The following is a 20,155-nucleotide window of genomic DNA, read 5'->3' on the forward strand; positions in this document are numbered from 1 at the left end:
TTATCCCCAAGGATAATGGAGCCATAGAGAAAGGAATTCTATCTCAACTTCTCACGTGAGCCCCTTACACCTGCTCCTTCTCACTTTGTCAACCCTTTTGTTGGCTTTAGAGATGGGGCTTTGGCAGTTTTTCTATGTCCTGTGGGTCAAATTATTATTTTGAAAAGATTTTCAAAGTATCTTTTAAGAAAAGACAGCATTTTATAAGTCCCATATCTATTCAAAAAATCCACTTCTACTTTAATCGCTCCCTATAAAAATTTTAATGACCGTACATCAGCCGAGCTACAGGGGAGTTATTAAAACAGTGCCATGAATAATCCCCAAAGTCCTTTCTACTTCCTGAGAGCCAGTGATGGCAACAGATAATAATAATTTAACACATCTCCCGGCATTAGCTGGCTCAGTGAGAAGCCGTCCCACTTGGCATGCAATCACTTCTTCAATCAGACCTGGAAGAAAACCACACAGAGCTGGCTCAGTGTCACCCCATCTCATTATACCACGAAAGCAGCAGTGGGTCAGATCCATAAGGGAGGTAACAGGTGAGCAGTTCTCATTGTGTCGTCAACCCCACTGAATAAATACCTGGTCGGCTTACCCTGCGTAAGTGAAATGAAACGTAATGGGTGTCCTTCTCCTTGTGTTGAAGTGTCTTAATTCCTGAGACTGAAAATAGTGGATTCATTGGCCACATGTTTGTTTTTTACATGAAAACTGTAATTTCTCTGAGCAATGAAGGCTGTGGATTTTCTTCAGATTAATTCCTGTTTCACCACGTCTTCAGTAATTTAAAAGGATTATACAATCGCATACAATCTTGGGTAAGATTTCTGCCTGTGGTTTGAAATCTTCTAACATTTATCCTTTCAGGATTCAGGTCATTCTGAAGCAGTGATATGGAGTTGGATGGTTGTTGCATTTGATGCAGTTACAATGAAAAAAAGGGGAGGACTGGGAAGACAGGAAAACAGAGAGTACAGCATTACTGCTGCCTCTAGACCCTCAAATGATGTATCCTATTAATAAGTTTGGGCACAACCTTCTTAATTCTTTTTCTTAGTAGAGACTCAAGCCGCCCAAGCCCCATGGAAAAGATGTGCTGAGTGGACTCCGATCGTGGGGTTCACTCTCTCGTGAAGAGAGTCGTGGAGCTGACTTTTCTCTCCCGCTCACTCCTAATGTTGAATAAATTTGGACAAATCACTTAGGGTGAAGAGTGTGCAGTGGATTCTGGGGCACTCAGCCCGGATCCTCCAGGCTCTGCTTTGTTCTTTCTGTGCTCCACGGGGCCGTGTGTGCTCTGGCTTCTGGTAGACTTTACCTGCTCCCCTGGAGCTGCTTGGTCTGCAGAGCGCAGGGAAGACCTACAGGTTTGTGTCCCCTGGGGCACCCTCTGCCACAGGCCGGGTAGTGCTCTGAAAGATATAGTTTATATCCAGGGTGCCCTGCGAGATCAGAGAGCAGCTGTCCCCGAAGGGCACGGGTCTCAGGTGGCACGGGTGTCTGAATTGTGTCCCTTCTCCATCCTCCAAGTTTTCCCTGAATCAGTCACACCTGTGCTCTGCAGAACCTGGCCCACAATGCAGATTAATCCCCTAGTGTTGTGGTTTCCTCCATGAGGACCACGAATAAAGCAATGCCTCCTCAGATTTACCTCCTACCTGAAAGCAGTGATTGCGATTTAAAATAAGGTCCTCTGGAAAGAGCAAACAAAGAACAAAGGGAAGCATCGAAATTGAAGAAGCCTGCCCAGAGACAAGCTTTGGAGCCACCAGTGATGCTGGGGACCGTCTGTTCCAACCGTCCTGTTTCGTGAGAAAGGCTGCTGATGTCCAGACAGTGACTGGCCCAAGACTTGCCCAGGTGTACGAGGAAAAGGCACAATCTCGAAACCCAGATCTCAAGCTTCTGAGTCTGAAGTTCTTTCTCTCTCTAATCGAAGGTGCTCCGTGAGCAAGCGGTAAGTCAGGTTTTCCGTAGCCTGGAAGTTGTAACCACAGTGGTAGTTTTAGAAGAGACTCTCCCAGCCTAACATTCATGGTTGATTACACAGCCGAGTGGAGATATGCACAGTGTCTCAGCGTGGCTGGACAAACTCAGACACTAGGAGAGCCTGCAGGCGAGCAGAGTGGGGAGGACTTCGAAGTAGCTTCCAGTCCGTGTCCACAATGACTGAGTAAAATGTTCTGCTTTATTAGGGTCATGAGCATCGTTCACCAACTGTGTGGTTTATTCTTCACATAAAGAGTATATGTGTGCTTATACATATGCATTTATCTATTATATATTCACATATTTACTGAATTCTGAAAATCAGGAGTTATTTCTCAGTACCAAGGTAGAAGTGTCTGTATAAAATATATATAAAATATAAAATATATATCATCGATTGGTAGATTGATTTTATCTTGGTGTTGAGAAATCAGCTCTGATTTTCAGAATTTAGCACACTTGTTATATTGTAGCAAATTATTTAAGTGTCTTCTTTAAACAGGGAAAAGCACCCTTTTTTAAAAAAAACTTCTGGTTCATCCATGCAGCAGTGATTCACAGCAGGGCTGATGCAGTAATTTTCAACCACAGGCCAACGTTTTTGAAGACTTGCTCATCCCAGTTGCCTAATGCTCCCCACAGAGTAGCCCCTGTGGGCAAGTCTCATTTTGGAAAGACTTGTGATTCTAATGCTGTAACTCAGTAGTGAGACTACCTTCTTCTGTGCATGACCTCGACCCAGCATGGGTCTCCTGTGTGGTGTCCACCCGGCACACCGTCCGTGGGCTACTGCAGGGAGATTCAGTTACAGCAGAGACAATATACTTTCCTCGTCACACTTAACCCATGTCTCATTTATTGCCAGCTGATTGATAAAGTAACCCTACTGCTCCATCACTTTTATATTTCTGCCAATTTCCTGAAATTCAGTGGAAATTGGTGTGAGCCCTTCTATGAGAAGTGGTGGCTGTTTATTAGAGACAGATAATGCCTATGGATAGTCACATAAACCGGTCTACTGATGCACGCTCTTTACTGTTTACTGTTAGCAGCATCTTTATGACAGAAGGGCACAAAAGGGGAGAGAGAGTAACGGAGTCAGAATTCTAACACTCACCAAGGATGTTAGCTTTGTATAATCTACATCTGACCAAGGTGACCTAGTGGTTCAGAGGTACATTGAGAACCTGACTCCTAGCAGGGGATCTTACAGGCTTTGTGGTTTTCCTCAAGGAGTGTAGAGTGCTCCGGGGAAGACATGTCAGGAGTGCTGGCTGGTGGTTGTCTGAACTCAGTTTATAGTCTACTTTTTCTAACCTGTTGTAGAGAGTAGGTACTACAAAAGGTTACTGAAGGCCACGATTCTTTCATTCTCATCTGTGTTTGTGATACTTGTAAACTTGTATAAAACCATTTATTTGTTTCCTCAAATAAGAGCAAAGATTGAAAAAAGACAAAACCAGACAATGGAATATTATTCAGCTCTAGAAAGAAGTGAGCCATCCACCATGAGGAGACATGGAGGGGTCTTAAATGCATATTATGAAGTAAAATAAGCCGATCTGAAATGGATGCACACTGCATGATTTCAACTTTATGATACTCTGGAAAAGACAGAACTCTGGAGACGGTGACGGATCAGGTGTTGTGAGAGGAGGGATGGATGGCAGAGCACAGAGGGTTTTTAGGGCAGTGAGGTTATTCTGTGTAGGCTCACTACATACCATAATGGTGGATACATGTCATACATTTGTCCAAACCCATAGAATGTACAACACCAAGAGTGAACCCCAGTGTAAACCATGGACTTGGGTTTGGTGATGTACACATGTGGGTTCATCCTTGGTAACAAATGTACCATCAGGTGGGGGATATTAACATTGGGAGGCCAGGGAGTCTATGGGAAATCTCTGTATCTTCCCCTCAATTTTGCTATGAACCTAAAACAGCTCTAAAAAGTAAGGTCTTGGAGCACCTGGGTGGCTCATTTGGTTGAGCATCCAACCCTTGATTTTGGCTCAGATCATGATCTCAGGGTTGTAAGATTGAGCCCCACATCGGGCTCTGTGCTCAGCAGGGAGTCTATTTGAGATTCTCTCTCTCCTCTCCCTCTGCCCCTCCTCCACTCGTTCTATCTCTATCAAATAATAAAATAAATCATTTAAAAAAATAAGTCTAAATTTAAAAAGGCAGCGTACTGGAGCGTATAATAAGTAAGGAACGGAGGTACCCGGGAGGAAAGTAACTTTGGTGGCAATGGAGTGTGTATTCTTCTTGCTGGATGCTGATGTCCTTACAGATGGCCTGGGGAGACTTTCTGATCCACCCACGAGCCATCCACCATGCCTCAGTGTTTCTCAAGCTTTTTCACTGCAGCAAAACTGAAGAACAGCAACTCACACCCTGTGGGTCTGGGGATAGAGCCACAAGCAGCTCACCATTAAAAAAACACTTGAGTTCATATGTTTAGCTTCCAAGTAGTATGCCTGCTTTGTCATTCTATGTAGGCCACCTGCCATACTTGCCTCCAGTCTCTCAGGCTCTCTCTCAGAGGCAATGACTTTTGCCAGGTTTTCTGTGTAATTCTCGGTGCATGCTACATACACCCACGTGTGTGTGTGTGTCTTTTTTTTTTTAAACATTCTATAAGATACTAGATACACTGTTCCGTATCATGCACTTTTGCTTTGTATTACTTTACTGAGTGATAAGCTTTGGCTGTCTGTTTTGATGATGGTATCCTGGGCTGTCTTTTTAGGCTGTACTGCATGGGATTCAAGCATGTACCATCGTTCATCCAACCAACATCCCAGTGATGGGCACCAGGGCTGTGTCCGATCCATGCTTACCCCAAATAATGCAGGGGCACACGCTGTTATCCATACTTCTGTGGGTGCTTGTGAGGACATTGATGCTGGAGAGAGTTTGACATGGCCAGTTGCAGAACTGAACTCTAGACGTTATTCTGATCTGGATCCCAGTAGTGCATGAGCATGCCTCCTTCCTGGGTCTGCAGGTCCTCAGTGCCATGCAGCAGACTCATCCTCCCCATCCCCCCGAAAACCATCGAGGACCGCCTCTCACTTCAAACTTCCAATAGAGGGGGGATGTTCTATTTATTGCTCCTTAGAAAACCATTCCACTTCTTGTGTTATATCTTGGGACACTAGAAGAATCTGGTTGGTACATTCTATAGTTTGTGTGGATATATCATTAATCAGATTCAAAAGTTCGTCTGATATCTTTCTTATCTCGTGTATTACCTCAGGCGTGTATTACAATACACACTGTCCTCCAGGCCTTCCCAACGATCTCTGTAGAGACCTCCCCACTCTTGCCTGCCCACTGGTCACATGTTCTGGCTTTTGTTTTCAAAGTACCTCATTTTAAAGTACAAAATAATTTTTCAGTTATCTCCTACCATACAACAAGCCATCCCCAAACTAGATGGCTTAAAATGGCCCTTTATTGATATTGCACACTGCTCCTTGGGTTGACTGGGCTCAGCTGGTGGCTTTTTCTGGGTCTGTCATGGCTGCAGTGAGATGGTCGCTGGGCAAGAGACTCCGATGTCAAACTGATCATACATCCAAGACAGCTTTCTTCTCCCAGCCGACAAGTGAACTGAGCTGTCAGCTGAAGCTCAGCCACTCAAGATGGCCTGGCTTCTCATGCCATGGCCCCTGGCTTCCAAGAGGGCCATCCCAAGATCAAGATTTCCAAGAGGCAGGAGATAGAAGCTCTCGGGCAAGTTTGAGGTGGAGTTATGTCTACCATGTCCTAGTTGTCAAACCAGCTCAGGACTCACACAGATGAAAGGTGATGAAGACATGAACTCTCCCTCTTCATGAAGTATGGGAAAAGCATGTGAACAGGGAATGTTGTTTCTTTGTTCTTGGAAAGTGCAGTCTGCTGGGGATGCGGTGGTGGATAATGGCAGGTACCTGCCAAAGGGTGGCTGGGAGGATTTTGTAACCATGATCACATGGACGTAGTGAGCAGCTATTGGCTGTGACTCTTGTTATGGCCACTTTTTTCCCTCCTGGAATGAGGTTTAGTAATAATGCATGTTGTACTACAATATATAGTGTTGTAGCTGCTCAAGGAACCTGGAAGGAAGCTGTGGCTGGCATGCAGACTGCGTTTCCAGATCATAGCCCTTTGCCTCCAAACCCTACCACATGGCCTTCTCGTGAATGCAGATAATATTTGTTGAGCAGTGAGTAAAGGAACCATAATGATGACATTCCAGTTGGGGAAACAGGTTGAACACCAATGGATGTGATAATCTCTGATGATGAAAGTTACGATGAAAAAAATTGGAAAGAATAGGAAATTGAGACACACGATGCGTCATGCAGACCTGTCTGAAGATGCAGCCTTTGAGGTCAGATCAAGATAAAGCAACAAGGTGTGAGATTTGAGAAGAGATCCCAGGTATGAGATCCAGGGAAAAGATTCGAGGTGTGAGACCTGAGGAGAGATTCTGGAGGGAGAGACAACAGCTAGTGAAAAGAACCTAAGACAGAATGTGCTCAGAAATAGATACTCACTGTGGCATCGAAACAACAAAGTGCCCTCCAGTGGGGGACAAAAACACATGTCCCTTCTTATAATGGAATACTCTGCAGTCACCAAAACAGGACAAAGAACATGCGTTGACATAGAATAACTCAAAAGTTCATCATAGTGTATCCGGTGTGAAAGAATTAAGTAATAAGGGAAATCACACATACACACATGTGTGCGCACGTGCACACACACACACACACACACACACTTCCTACCCTCTGCTGGCTAACTGAGGGTTAGTCATCCAGTGTGACAGGGCAGGTGGACTAAGATACGGGTTGTTCAGCCAGGTGGCTTCTGGCCTCATATGATCTCCCATACTGGCCATGTTTTCATTTACCTCACAGGTGAATTTAAATCAAGTCTGCAACTACTGGGGAGATTACTTCCAATAAGAAGTGCTGCTGAGTGCTATGCTGCTCTTCCCCGGCTAACCTTAAGCCTAGCTCTAGCGAAAGCAAAGGAAGAAGTAGCCTTGCAGAGATGTGGTTTAAAATGTACCATGTTACGGAGCATGACCAATCAGAGTGAAGACTTTTGTACTGAAATATATTTTATTTTATTTTATTTTTTTCATTTATTTTTTTAAGATTTTATTAGTTTATTTGCCAGAGAGAGAGTGAGCAAGACAGAGAGTGTCAGCACAACCAGGGGGAGCAAGAGAGGGAGAAGCAGGCTTTCCACTGAGCAGGGAGCCCCATGCGGGACTCGATCCCAGGACTCCGGGATCATGACCTGACCCGAAGGCAGACGCTTAACCGACTGAGCCACCCAGGTGTCCTATGAAATATATTTTATAATTACATGGTTAATCTAAATATAGAGCTGATGATGTGCAGACATGTTTAGCTGAAAACATAAAACTATGTCCCAGATAAGTAAGATGAAACATGAACTCCCTTTTATGCAATTGTGAAACCTTCATCCTTTTGCTTTCCTGTTGATTTTGCTTTCTTAGATCCTCCACACACAGTGCTGTTTTCTTTTTTTTTATTTTAATGGAAAAGGGTCATGGTGAAGAATAGAATTTCTTTCCTATCCTGTCTCTTTGTAGCAAATTTCACATATTGCTGAAAAGTTTTCCCAGCTCCCTGGAAAAGTAATCCAATCATAGGAGAATACCAGGTAATAGTAGGTTTTTGTAGAATAAAGTGATGAGGTGTTCGGTACAGTTAATGGTTAAGTATTATAATATGATGACATAGAAAAAGATGAAGTATCCAAAGAAGACATTCGAAATAATCAGTGTAACAAAACCCAGATATAAATATCGCCCATGTTAGTGTACTTCAGTTATTATAATACATTGGAGCATTTAGTTTGATAGCTGTTTTTTAATAAGTGATTTGTAATGAACATTTCTGAACTCACAAAATTGTCCTCCACAATTTTTATGTATAGAGAAGTGTTCTTTTTTGGTTTGTGCCGTAATTCATTCAGCTGTTCTCCTTAGGGATTTATAGGTGGCTGCTCTAATTAAAATTTGTGAGGGGGTAGTATTTGAATATTAACCCATGTGCATACCTTAGTCATTGTAGATTGTTGGTATTGCCTTGACTCTATTTCAGTCAGCAGAAGTAGGAAGGGAATCCACAGCAGAACAAGAGAGGAGAAAAGGATCAATATTAAACACTTGAGTTTCAGAGTTGAATTTCAAAATCCCTAGAAGAGATAATAGGTAGAAAGACAAAGAGTTGACTCTCAAATTTCAAAATCCCAAGTTTTAATTCTTAATGTCAAAGTTTTGTCATAAACACACAAAAACAATGAGTTAAATGTCTAACAAATTCAACCATCAAGTTCCCCACCCTGGAATGGAGTAAAGGAATTAGGAGCTGGTATCATGGTTTATCCACTGGAGATTGTAGGTTGTATGATTCATACACACTTAAAAATCATTGTACCCTGTCTACAATTACTGTGTTACAATAGATTCTTAGAAGTAGAACTCAGGGTTCAAAGTGTCTGATGGAGTGGACTCACATTTAATCATGACATGGAGTCTGTGTGTAACAACCCAATGGAGGTGCTTTGGGAATAGGAGTACGGTGCATTTAATACATAAAATTACTTCAGACTGTCACTACATTCTTTGTTGTTGTGGTTGTTGTCATTGTTGTGTTGCCTCCATTTACCTGTGTGGAGAGAAGGAAGTAGAAGCACTCCACTGCACCACGATTCTTCAGAGCGGACACCCATGACTGAGCAGGTGGTAACACCAGGGAGGACGGTGGGCAAAGAGACCTCCCTGGACTCCAGGAAATATGACGCCTGCACGAGGAGACAGGGCGGGTCTGAAAGAGGTGCTGTGTGTGAGCAGCTGGTGAAACCCACGAGGACAGAAGTATTTTCATGATTCTAAGCCTATTTTGTACACCTGGAAGCCCTTTCTTTCTCTCTGCATGATTGTGTGTGTGTGTGTACACACATGTAATCAACACATTCATTCCCCCTTGCACACACCCAAAATCCTTGTAATAGAGTTTGTATTCTTACTCCTTATTTACTTTTTATTGTTCATCAGAGATTAGGTTTCTCTTGCTGACCTTTAAACCTATCACCAAACCAGTGATTGGCAAATAATAGGCATTCATTAAATATTATAAATGAGTGAATGAATGATAAATAAAGTAATTAACTGCTTATTTAATGCAATTAATGTGTAATTTCTTTGTGCTTTTTTCTGGGTGTGATTGAGTGGACAAAACAAGCAATAATTATATTAAAATCAATTCGAATTTTATTTTCCACACCACACAGAATCATGGAGGGGTTTTCGTTGTTTTGTTTTGTTTGCTTTCTCAAAACCTTTATCCAAAGATATTACCTCTTGTAATATATGATATTTTGACAGTCAAAAGTGGTTGTATTTCACTTATGTTATTATTAATATCACTCATTATATTTATTAGTGTGTTGTATGTATTAATGCCATTTTTTTTGTGTGGTTCAAGAGACCCTATGTCACTTGATTATCTTGTATTAAATTGAATTTTAGAAGAAAAAAGATAGAATGATTTCACAATGATGCAGTTCAGATGTCATTATTCTGAATATTTCTAAGTGTGTGATCATTCTAAAATGAAGCCAGGTTTGATGTGCTCACTTCCTCAAGTTTCTTCTTACATATGGAAACTGAATTCAATAATCACTTTGTCGGTTTATTAAACCATGATATGGGGAGGTATCAGGTTCAACTTTTCAGTAATGCTTCAATGCTCCCTGGTGCTCTCAGCCTTCTTGTAAATATAAATGCGGAGTCGATGAGAAGTAAGCCTACAGTGGAATTTGCCCTCTAGAAAGCAATTCAATATCCCACCACTTACCCGACACTGAGAAAAAATCTGAAATATAGAGAATGAATTTTCAATGGCCCCTTCTCTTTTCTCCCCCACCCAGTGCACTTCTAAACATTCTCTTTCCCTTCAAACATTTCCATCTTTATACCATATGCTGTGTGATGTTTATCATAGATTGTGGTTTAAAAATATCAGCAGGGTTTTTCTGGCAGATACATAACAGGGGGAGCCGTTCTTATAGTCTGAAAATAAATTGGACCAAGCCTATCAGGTCATATTTGTTTTAATCTGAGCCCCAGAGGATGAGATTAGAAGAAGCAGATTTGTTTATCGCAAGCAGAGGACAGTTCTTGTCGCTCCTTTTAACTGGATTGGTTATTGTGCTCTTCTAAGCCAGAGGTCACATTAATCCATCGATGCTCCCCTCCCCAGACCCCGATTTTAAGCCTAGAAAGCCTATGTAATTGTGGTTTTTTTTTCCATTTCAAATAACAGGGTCATTAATAAAAATGAGTGTGATCCTCAGGTCTGGAGGGTGACTGACATATCAGATCTCAGGGTGCACTCTCCTGCTAGCTGTTTTCCATCTTCAGGATGAATTCATATTCTCCTTCTCAGGTCAAATATTTTTAAGCAATCCTAACCAACACATTTATAATCAATTGGTTGTAATATTAAAAATTTTTATGTTGAAATAAATCCATATAATTCTTTGTAGGAATGTTTCCATGTATAGAATTGGAACATTGATGCTTGGCTAAAGTATTCCATCATGAGAAACCATTATACACTGAATTATCTTTTTCCTGAAGTCACGATTGTGTCTTCTTGGAGCTAAGAAGTGAGGCAGGGCTACTATAAGTGCATTTATATGTCCTCATATTTAGATGGTACTCTATAAAATTAAATGTCTGTCTGTTTTGGGTAAGGTCCATGTACCTCAGGTTAACTGAAATGATTTTGCATGGCCAGCAAGACAAGACAGAAAGATGCCCTTTGAGGATGATCACCCATGAAAACTGTGTGCAGTGGGGAAAAACAGACCCACCACATAATGACAGAATAAAAAATTGGCATTGTCTAAGTGCAGGAGTATGAGGGAACCCCCAGTGCTCTAAAAAATTCCTCCCTGCCCATTATTTTCAAACTCACATTTCTACTCTCACATAAAATATGATCTCCAACGAAAGTTTCCTGGGCTGCTTGGAAAAACCCATTAAACTATTTTTCAAGAAAAAATTAACACTAAAGTAAAGAAGAGATATGGGATTTTGGTCCAATATTTGGGATTAACAAACGAAGTGATCAAGGACCTCACTCACTAGTTCTTGGTGTATTCACTCACAAAGTGAGGAGCTTCATCATTGTGGTGGACAGGCTCTGAGATGTGCCAGGCGAGACCTCCCCCGATGGTCAGGCCTGCGTGGAATGCCTGCCCTGTGGGTTTCCTTGTAGCCAACAGACTAGGGCTGAGGTGATGGGATGGCACTCCCATAAATGGCTGCATCAGATTGCAACTTCCCACTTGCTAGCAAATCTCCCTACCCTCTTCTCAGCTTCCATCCTTTGATAGAGCAAGTGGTCAGACTGGAGACATCCAAGTGGCAAGGGACCAGGGATGGCCTCTGGTCAGGAGCCAGCTAGGGACAGATGTCCTCAGTCTAACATCCAGCAAGGAACTGAATCCTGCCACCAACAGTGTGCTGCAAACAAACCCATCCCCGGTCTAGTCTTCAGAGACACTCCAGCCCTGGTCACCACCCAACTGCGGTTTAGGAGAGACTTGGACCAAGCCTGTGGCACAACCATGCCAGGATTTCTGACCCTCAGAACTGATAGAATCAATGTGTGCTGTTGGAAGCCATGCATTTGTAGTAATTTGCTGTAGAGCTATAGATAAATGATATAATTATCTTTACAGGCTATTTCAGCCTTTTTCACTTTTAACAGTTGCTCAAAGAAAGATAGCATTCTTTCTCCCCTGCAACATGGGTGGCCTTCTCAGGCACCTGTACCTCTTGCCAGGGGATATTTAGGTGCAAGGAGAGCTTTGGCAGTGGTGAAGAGATGCCCAGTTTCACAGTGCCTGGATTCTGTGGTGGAGAGACATGCACATGCTAGCTGGGAAAGCTGCAATGTCATGGATCCGTCCAGAAGCTGTTGAGGAGCCCTGGGGAGGTTGCTGGTGCTGTCTCTTGGGAAAAAGATTTCACAGGAATGGGGCAGGGGCAGGAGGGTTTCCAGCACAACCTTTGGACATGTAACAGGTGCCTCTTGCACCAATGAGCTAAGCAATGAAAGGGGAGAGCCTCATGCTCGTCTGTGGATATCAGCCCCTTTGTGTCACATGAAGGAGGTCCCCACCACAGCTGACAGTTTCCTGTCGTCCTTTTTCTGTGAGCTGCCAGTGTGCCCACAAATCCAACAGTGGAGTAAGGACCCTTTTGGTTTTGCATTTGCTTAAGAATATATGCTCTCGTTCTGTACCCATGACGTCCTTCTGAGGCAGATAGGGAGGTTTTCTATCACCTTAACTTTATGGACACGGTGGTAGTTCTAAGAGATAACCACAGGCTGCACACCGACATGCAGGGAAATTGGGGACTCAAGCCAAGCACTTCTTGACAAAATTGACAAACACAGGCATTTTTTATTTTTATTTTTTAAGTGCATTCATTGTTATTTAGCATCCTGTAGACAGCAGAGGATTTGGGATTTAAAAACCCTAAGATAAGTCCTGCGTGTGTGTTTACTACCTGGATGACCCTGGGAAAATCGCCTGGCAAGTCTGGGCCCTGTTTTCTCATCCATGAAGCAGCGAGTAAATACCTATTTCACTGGTGTTTGGGAGGATAACGTGGAAATAACATATTTCACAGCTTTGAAAATCGTACGTAATTTTACATGTGCAGAATTTAAACATTTTGAAAAATATAAAAATGATATAACATAGTTTTTTTTTAAAGATTTTATATATTTATTTGAAAGAGAGAGAGAGAGAGAGAGCATGAGCAGGGGGAGGGGCAGAGGGAGAAGCAGGCTCCCCGCTGAGCAGGGAGCTGGATGTGGGGCTCGATCCCAGGACCCTGAGATCATGTCCTGAGCCGAAGGCAGATGCTTAACTGCCTGAGCCACCCAGGCACCCTAAAACTATATAATATAGTTTTAAAAGTTGAATATTACTACAAGTGACACTGCCTTGTCTCCATCATAGACAGCTCATCAGAGTCACCATTCTTTCAAAAGTTTTGGTGCTCACCTCCAGATTCCTCAGAGTTTGCTTCTGTTGTATTGTATGACTGTATCCACTGACTCCATGTTGTGGACGGAGATCTATGCCCAGTAGCTTGTCCTCGTCAACATGCACACTGACATCCCTCCCCTGCCATACTCCCAAAGCAGTGATAGCTCAGGTTACGTGAAATTGTGTTTGCTGTTTGCTGTTGTATGACTCTGCAAATGTCCTTAATAGTTAAGCTCTGTGACATATTAGCTGTTTCTTTCACATCGCTTTATTTTGCTTTTGTCACTAATTCCCACATTTTTAGATGGATAAACTAAAGAAGCAAACTGTCATCAAGATGGGAATGATAAGGTAAACTGGGATCTCCAAGTGTCCTGTCTTGGAGACGGTGGTCAGCGGCCTCAGCTGCTCACGGCTTCGCAGGGCAACCCTGCTGTCTTAGCTGGGGGCTTTCATCTGTCCCGTGCAGCATCCCACGCAGGCAGGACCCAATGCCTTCCTTCTTATTGATTTACTCTCCCGTGTTTTGGTCCACATTTGCTTCCAGAGGACAAATAAATGGTACATAATTGATACCTCATGTATAAAAATCACCCACTTTCACTTACTTATCAGTGATGGAGTGCCGATTTGCGCCAGGCCCTGATCTAACCACAGATACTAACTCTAGTGTGTTCCTACCTGCTGGATGTACAAGCCTAGCTTGACATAACTTGCCCTCTGGATTTGGAAAGTAATTCTGCATTTTTCTTCCAGATCGCAGCCTTGGGAAGAGGTCGTATGTCATCCTTATTCCAGTTTTTGTACATATGAACTTTTTTTTTCTCTGCTCCCTTCATTCTTAGTGTTTGGATTTAATGATAATATCCTTGATTTAAGAAATGTTAAATTCATTTGTCTCAATAAATTTAATCTGCAAATACATCTGTTCTATTTTTAAAATTATCTTTCTCTGATTTCACTGGTGACACGTGTCCCTTTCTTTCTTGTTGTCTCTTTCCTTATTATTGGCTGGATTTCCCAGAGTCATTGCATAGGTCTTTTCCTTTTGAAAATAGTTTTGATGTCTACTTGCTATTTAATCAATGGTTTGTTTTGTGCCGGGAAGTTTCCCTCAGCTCTGCCTTCCAAATCATCTACTTACTTTCTGAAATTCCCACTAACTTATTTTTAGCTTCCAAGCATTTTTCTGTGTTCTTCATCATAGTGTCCCATTTTGGTTCTGAGAATATCAAAGATTTTTGAAATATTCCTCTGCAGTCTGGATTAACTGCCTTTACTCTGATTTGCATTCTTCTCTCTCTCTTTTAAATTTGGATCACGATCTTTCCTGGAAGTCTTCCTACAAAACATGGTGATCCTTAACTGCTCGTTCATACTTGAGAGACAAATGTGAGACCAGACATCACAGAGCATTCTGGTTAATAGTTGAAATGTGTGCATTTCCTATGTTAGGATTTTAAAAGTGTCTTTGGAGGCTAGAAAACCACACACTTCAAGGATTAAGCAAAACATCATTTTGTTGTCTGTTGAGAACAAGGTGTACTTTATGGTCCTGGGTTTTGATGGAGTGCATTGTGGGTGGGTAAGTTGTGACAGTATCCCCACACATCAGACACCTGCCTAATACTTTAAATCAGCCAACTCGCTGTCACTCTATCCATCCAGCGCTAGATGTTCATTTTCAATGAAGTATGTTTGTCGTAAGGAAGAAATACCAAGCACACTTCTCAAGGGGGTTATTCTAGCCTGTTCTGAGGGAAAAGGGAAGCATAGGAAGACACAGGAAGAAGTATCTGCCACCATTCATAAAAGTCCTCAGCATGCGTGGACTTTTCAGTGTGTGCCCGGCCATCCTGCTAAGCACATTACAGTCATGAAAGTTTAATTTTCACAAATGCATTAGATAATATTCTAATTTTACAGATGAGAAAGTAGGCTTATGGGAGATAATTTGTTGAAAGTCATGCATCCAGTTAAGTGGAAGAATAAAGATTTGAACACAAGTCTTTCAATTAATCTCTCTGTTCTTCTGCCTCTCTACAACTCAGTGTAATTATTTGATTCCAAGTACATGGCAAATGCATTCCAGTCCCTCATTGTCATCACGAGGAGCATCAATTATCATTGTCGTCACAATTATCATTTTATTGTTACTTATTTTATAAGGAAGGGAGATGTCATAAATTATATTTTGTTGGAGTTAAACATTTTTTCTCTTTTTGAGTCACTTTACCAACTATCCAATTTATTCATTCTGTTCATAGAGTAAATACTTATTTTCAATATATTTTTTTAGGTTAAAATTTAATTAGAATGAAGGGGGAAATCAGAGGTGGAGACGAACCATGAGAGACTATGGACTCTGAGAAACAAACTGAGGGTTCTAGAGGGGAGGGGGGTGGGGGCATGGGTTAGCCTGGTGATGGGTATTAAAGAGGGCACGTACAGCATGGAGCACTGGGTGTTATGCACAAACAATGAATCATGGAACACTATATATAAAACTAATGATGTAATGTATGGGGATTAACATAACAATAAAAAATTAAAAAAAAAAACTAATGATGTAATGTATGGTGATTAACATAACATAATAAAAAAAATGCTAAAAAAATTTTTTAAAATTAATTTTGGAAATTACTATCCAGCAAAAAGTTATGGAATAATGAAGTCAGAAGCTTCATTCATATGTTGTAAAATGTCAAGTCAGTTGATTTTTTTGTATCTCATGTTTCCATTTTGAAAAAAAATTTCTATTTTTATTATTGATTAATGATCCCACCCAATAAACTCTTCTCCAGTGAAGCTTAGCTGTATTTGGAGAAGCAGTGGTCAAAATGAAATTTAGAATCACTATCACTCAATCAGTTGTGAATACTTTTTCTAAGATTCACACTACTTCTAATATGGTTAAAGACAATGTTTAATGCAGTGAAAAGAAACAAGGAATCTTGCCAATGTTCATGGAGTTTTAGTAATCATAATAATACATGTATAACATTTATTTTCAATTAAAAATCTATGAAATGTCCTTTGTATATATCATATTTTCAGTGAGATGTATGGACTCTAACATGGGAACTCAAGGTTGGGTTTAAGCTCTGCTTTGTCACTTCCTGGGTATGGAAGCTGGAGAAATGGATCAAAATGTTTGGGTCTCAGTTTCCTCAAGTATAAAATGAAGAGTCCACATGAAATTGTTGTAGAAATTATAGTTTCCTTTATCATTGCAATGATAAAGGATTAAATCAATAAAATTGCTGTTAGGTGCAATAATATTACAGTAGCAGTGTGTGCAGACATTATAATGTAGTTATGTAGCAAATCAGGCTAAAACGTAAAATGATTATTCATATTTTCTTTGTGCCTTTGATAACATAATCTATTTCACATATTATACTGTATATTCTTCATAAAACCCTTCATGAGGTTATGGAAAACTGGTTTTTCATGTTTTCCTCCTGAATTTTACAATCAGGAAGATTGGATGTTTGGATGTGTTGCAGTGAACATATGTGAGTTAAATGTGATGCGAAAGTCAAACAGCACCCTTGTAAACCATACAGTAGGGCTGAGTGGAAAATGTGTGAGGTGACCTTCCTCTTACCTCTACTATGTATGATGCTTACCAGAATATCTGTGGCCTGACCTACAAGGACTAAGGAAAACTTGATGGACTTCTGAGAGTCACCTGGGTGTTGAAAAGATGAAAGTCCTGTGTTCAGAGAAAGACTGTGTTACAATATTTACAATATCTGTGAGAGACGGGAAAGGCATTATGTACACTTTACAGAGGAGGAGACTTGGAACAAAACCAGGTGCCCATAAGCCACACGTTCAAGTGTTGTTTATAGAGTTCATGCATGCACACGTCCCCGCAGAGAATAAGGAATACTGACGATGGAAGCCCAGTTATTGTTTCCTGATACAGGGTTCATCTCAGATAACGGCTGTCCTCCACAAAGATGTTCTCACACCGCGAGGGAAAAACAAAGAACAAGAGGAAAATGCATGGGATGATCTTCCTTTTACCTTTGCTGTTTATAGATGTGTCACTAAATGTGTGTGGTCCGTACTCTGCCAGTGAGGATGTGAGATGGTGCCCCATCTGAGAAAGCAGTTTGGAGATTCCCTCAAAAAAGTTGATCATGGAATTATCGTGTGACCCACATACCCCAAATCATGTGAAATACTCAGACAGATACTTTCATACTAGTGTTTATTGCAGCACAATTCACAATAGCAGTAGAGTGGATAAAACAAAATATGGTGTGTACATACAATGGAATATTATTCAGCCACAAAAAGAAAATATTAACACAGGCCCCAAAATGGATGAACCTTGAAAAAATTTTGCTCAGGGAGATAAGCCAGACACAAAATGATGAATATGGTGTGAGAAATGCCTGGAATAGGCAACTCCCTAGAGACAGAAAGCAGATTAGCAGTGAGCAGGGCCTGGGGGTGGGTTGGGCTGGGAATATTATTTAATGGGTACAGCGTTTTTGTTTTGAGTGGTGAAAAAGTTTTGGAAATGAATGGGGCTGGTGGTTGCACAACATTGTGAATGTCATTAAATACAACTAAAGTATACGCTTAAAATGGTAACTTATACGTTATATATATTTTCCACAATTAAAATCTTTTTATCTATATATCTATATATAACATGTTCAGATTGTCTTTATACAATTTCAGGTATGAATAAGTGAAAACAGGCAGAGGGTGAGGAACGCTAAAGATGAAAACCCAAATTTGTTGTTTTCTGTTTAAGTTCATTCCAGATTTTAACTGTTGTCTCTAAAGAAGGAGAATTCTTATACCTTTTTTTTTTTTTTTTTGGAGAATTCTTACATCTTGAAGAAAAAATGAACAAGCAAATTACATGAAAAGATGGCTCCCCTGAAAGTATATCACAGGGATTTAGATTAATAAAGAATCACTAAAAGAATCACCAAAACATAAACAATTACCTTATATATTATTGGAATACAAATGAAATATTATATAACTCTGTGCTATCATATAACAGTTATGTTTTAATTTCATTTATTAAAAATAGGCCATTGAAAGTGCCCCATAAAAACCATAAAAAGGAAAGGTGGCAGGTGTGGTGTCTCAGAAGAGAAGAAAGTCCTACAGGAAGAAGAGAGAAGACGTTCAAAATGCCTGATTCTCAAATTTACTTCTGTTCTCTTCTGAAACCATACTAAGATGACAGTAAAGAGGTGTCCAATATGCATAGACCCGCAAAGACCAGTGGAACTAGAGTGGAGACAGGAATGTCAGTCTAGATGGTAGAAAACACCTGGAACAGGCTGGAGCCTGGCTAGCCACTCGTGTTGCGGAGCCCAGGAATTAGATGCCTTGTAGAGTGAGGGTCAGACCTCCCCAAGAGCAGGAAGAGTGGTGGAAAATCTATAGGTGAAGCCCTTAGAGCTCCAGACCCCCTACCCCATCCCTGCAGCAGTGAGTAAGGGTCCACTCACACCTTGGCAAATGACCTGAGGTTCCCTCTCTGCTGAAGTCTGGTCCTCAAAGGATGCAGACACCAGGCAGAGCTGAGGGGGATTGGGAAGTCTGCGTTCTGAATAATCTACATGCTGTCCCTATAGTATAGGGTCTTACAGTAAGACCCCTCAAAAAAGGTTTATGGGGGCCCACAGTCCTTTTCAGATAGACAGGAAGTCTTATGAGGATCTGAAGACATGCCTTACAGGTCCTCATTGTTACATATGAGGGCATCTGAGGAGCCCTTCTGGGAGCTTGAGGCAGACAGGGCTGATCCCGAAGAAATTTGTAGGTGTGGCTTTTGTATACTGGAGTGGATAAAAATTGAGATGGGAAGTCCACCTGTTTTTAAGCAAACTGAATCAGCTTGGACTGAAGGGATAGACATGGTAAAAAGAAAATGACAAGAGAGCATTGGTTCCAAAAGGGTTTAATGAAGGAAGTAGGCTGAGAAGTCTGCTCACTGCAAACATGGACCTTCACAACAGGAAGATGACTCAGGCTGGAATCAAGCAGTGCAGAGAGTAGCTCCAGTGGGGCAGGACCAAGCCTTAAGCAAGGAATGCACAACATGGCACAGGTGGGTTTGAGTTGCTATGAATTGGAGGTGGCTATGTGCCTTCTGAAAGAAGCCTCCAGAGTAGCTGTGATACACCTGTGGGACCAGTAGACTGTGGGTGTGTGCAGGGCCTTCAGATCAGGAGGACTCAAACTCAAGGACCTTCAGCCAGGTCCTTGACTTAGATGACAAGATTATGGGCTTGGGGCTGCTACTGATACTGTGATATTTCAGAGATGTGGTTGAGTCCTAGGAGCAAGGAGGTGTGATTTGTAAGTGAGAGGAACACAGATAATACATAGATACAGAACTGTGGTGGCGATTGAAAAGCATGTCTGAAAATTTTTGACACTCCTTCCATCAAGAATTGGGCTACAGGGTCCTCCCCCACTCCCTCGAGTCTAGGTTATTTTTACTTATTCATTGGCAACCAACAGAAGGCTGGAAGGACATTGCATACCTCATGAGAGTAGGCTATAAAGGTGATATGGCTTCTGCTTTGCTTGCTGGACACTTTTTGGAATCCCTAAGCCACTACTTACGAAGTATAACTACACACTGAGCTATCACCTCGTACCTATTAGGATGGCTATTATAAAAAATCAAAAGATAACTAGTGTTGGTGAGGATGTGGAGAAAAGGGAACCTTATGCACAGTTGGTGGGAATGTAAATTGGTGCGGCCACTGTGGACAGTATTGAGGCTCCTCAAGAAATTAAAGATAGAAATACCACATGACCCAGCTATTCTACTTCTGGGAATATATCCAAAGGAAATGAAAACTGTACATTGAAGAGATATTTGCACCCCTGTGTTCACTGAAGCATTATGCCACACAGTGGAATATTCTTTAGCCATTAAAGGAGAGGAAGTCCTCCTTTTGCGACAGCATGGATGGAACTTGAGAGCATTCAGCTAAGTGAAATAATTCAAAGACAAACACTGTATGATGTCACTTCTATGAGCAATCTG

Source organism: Phoca vitulina, unplaced genomic scaffold (genome assembly GCF_004348235.1).
Source record: "Phoca vitulina isolate PV1807 unplaced genomic scaffold, GSC_HSeal_1.0 scaffold33, whole genome shotgun sequence".
NCBI classification, from domain to species: Eukaryota; Metazoa; Chordata; class Mammalia; order Carnivora; family Phocidae; genus Phoca; species Phoca vitulina.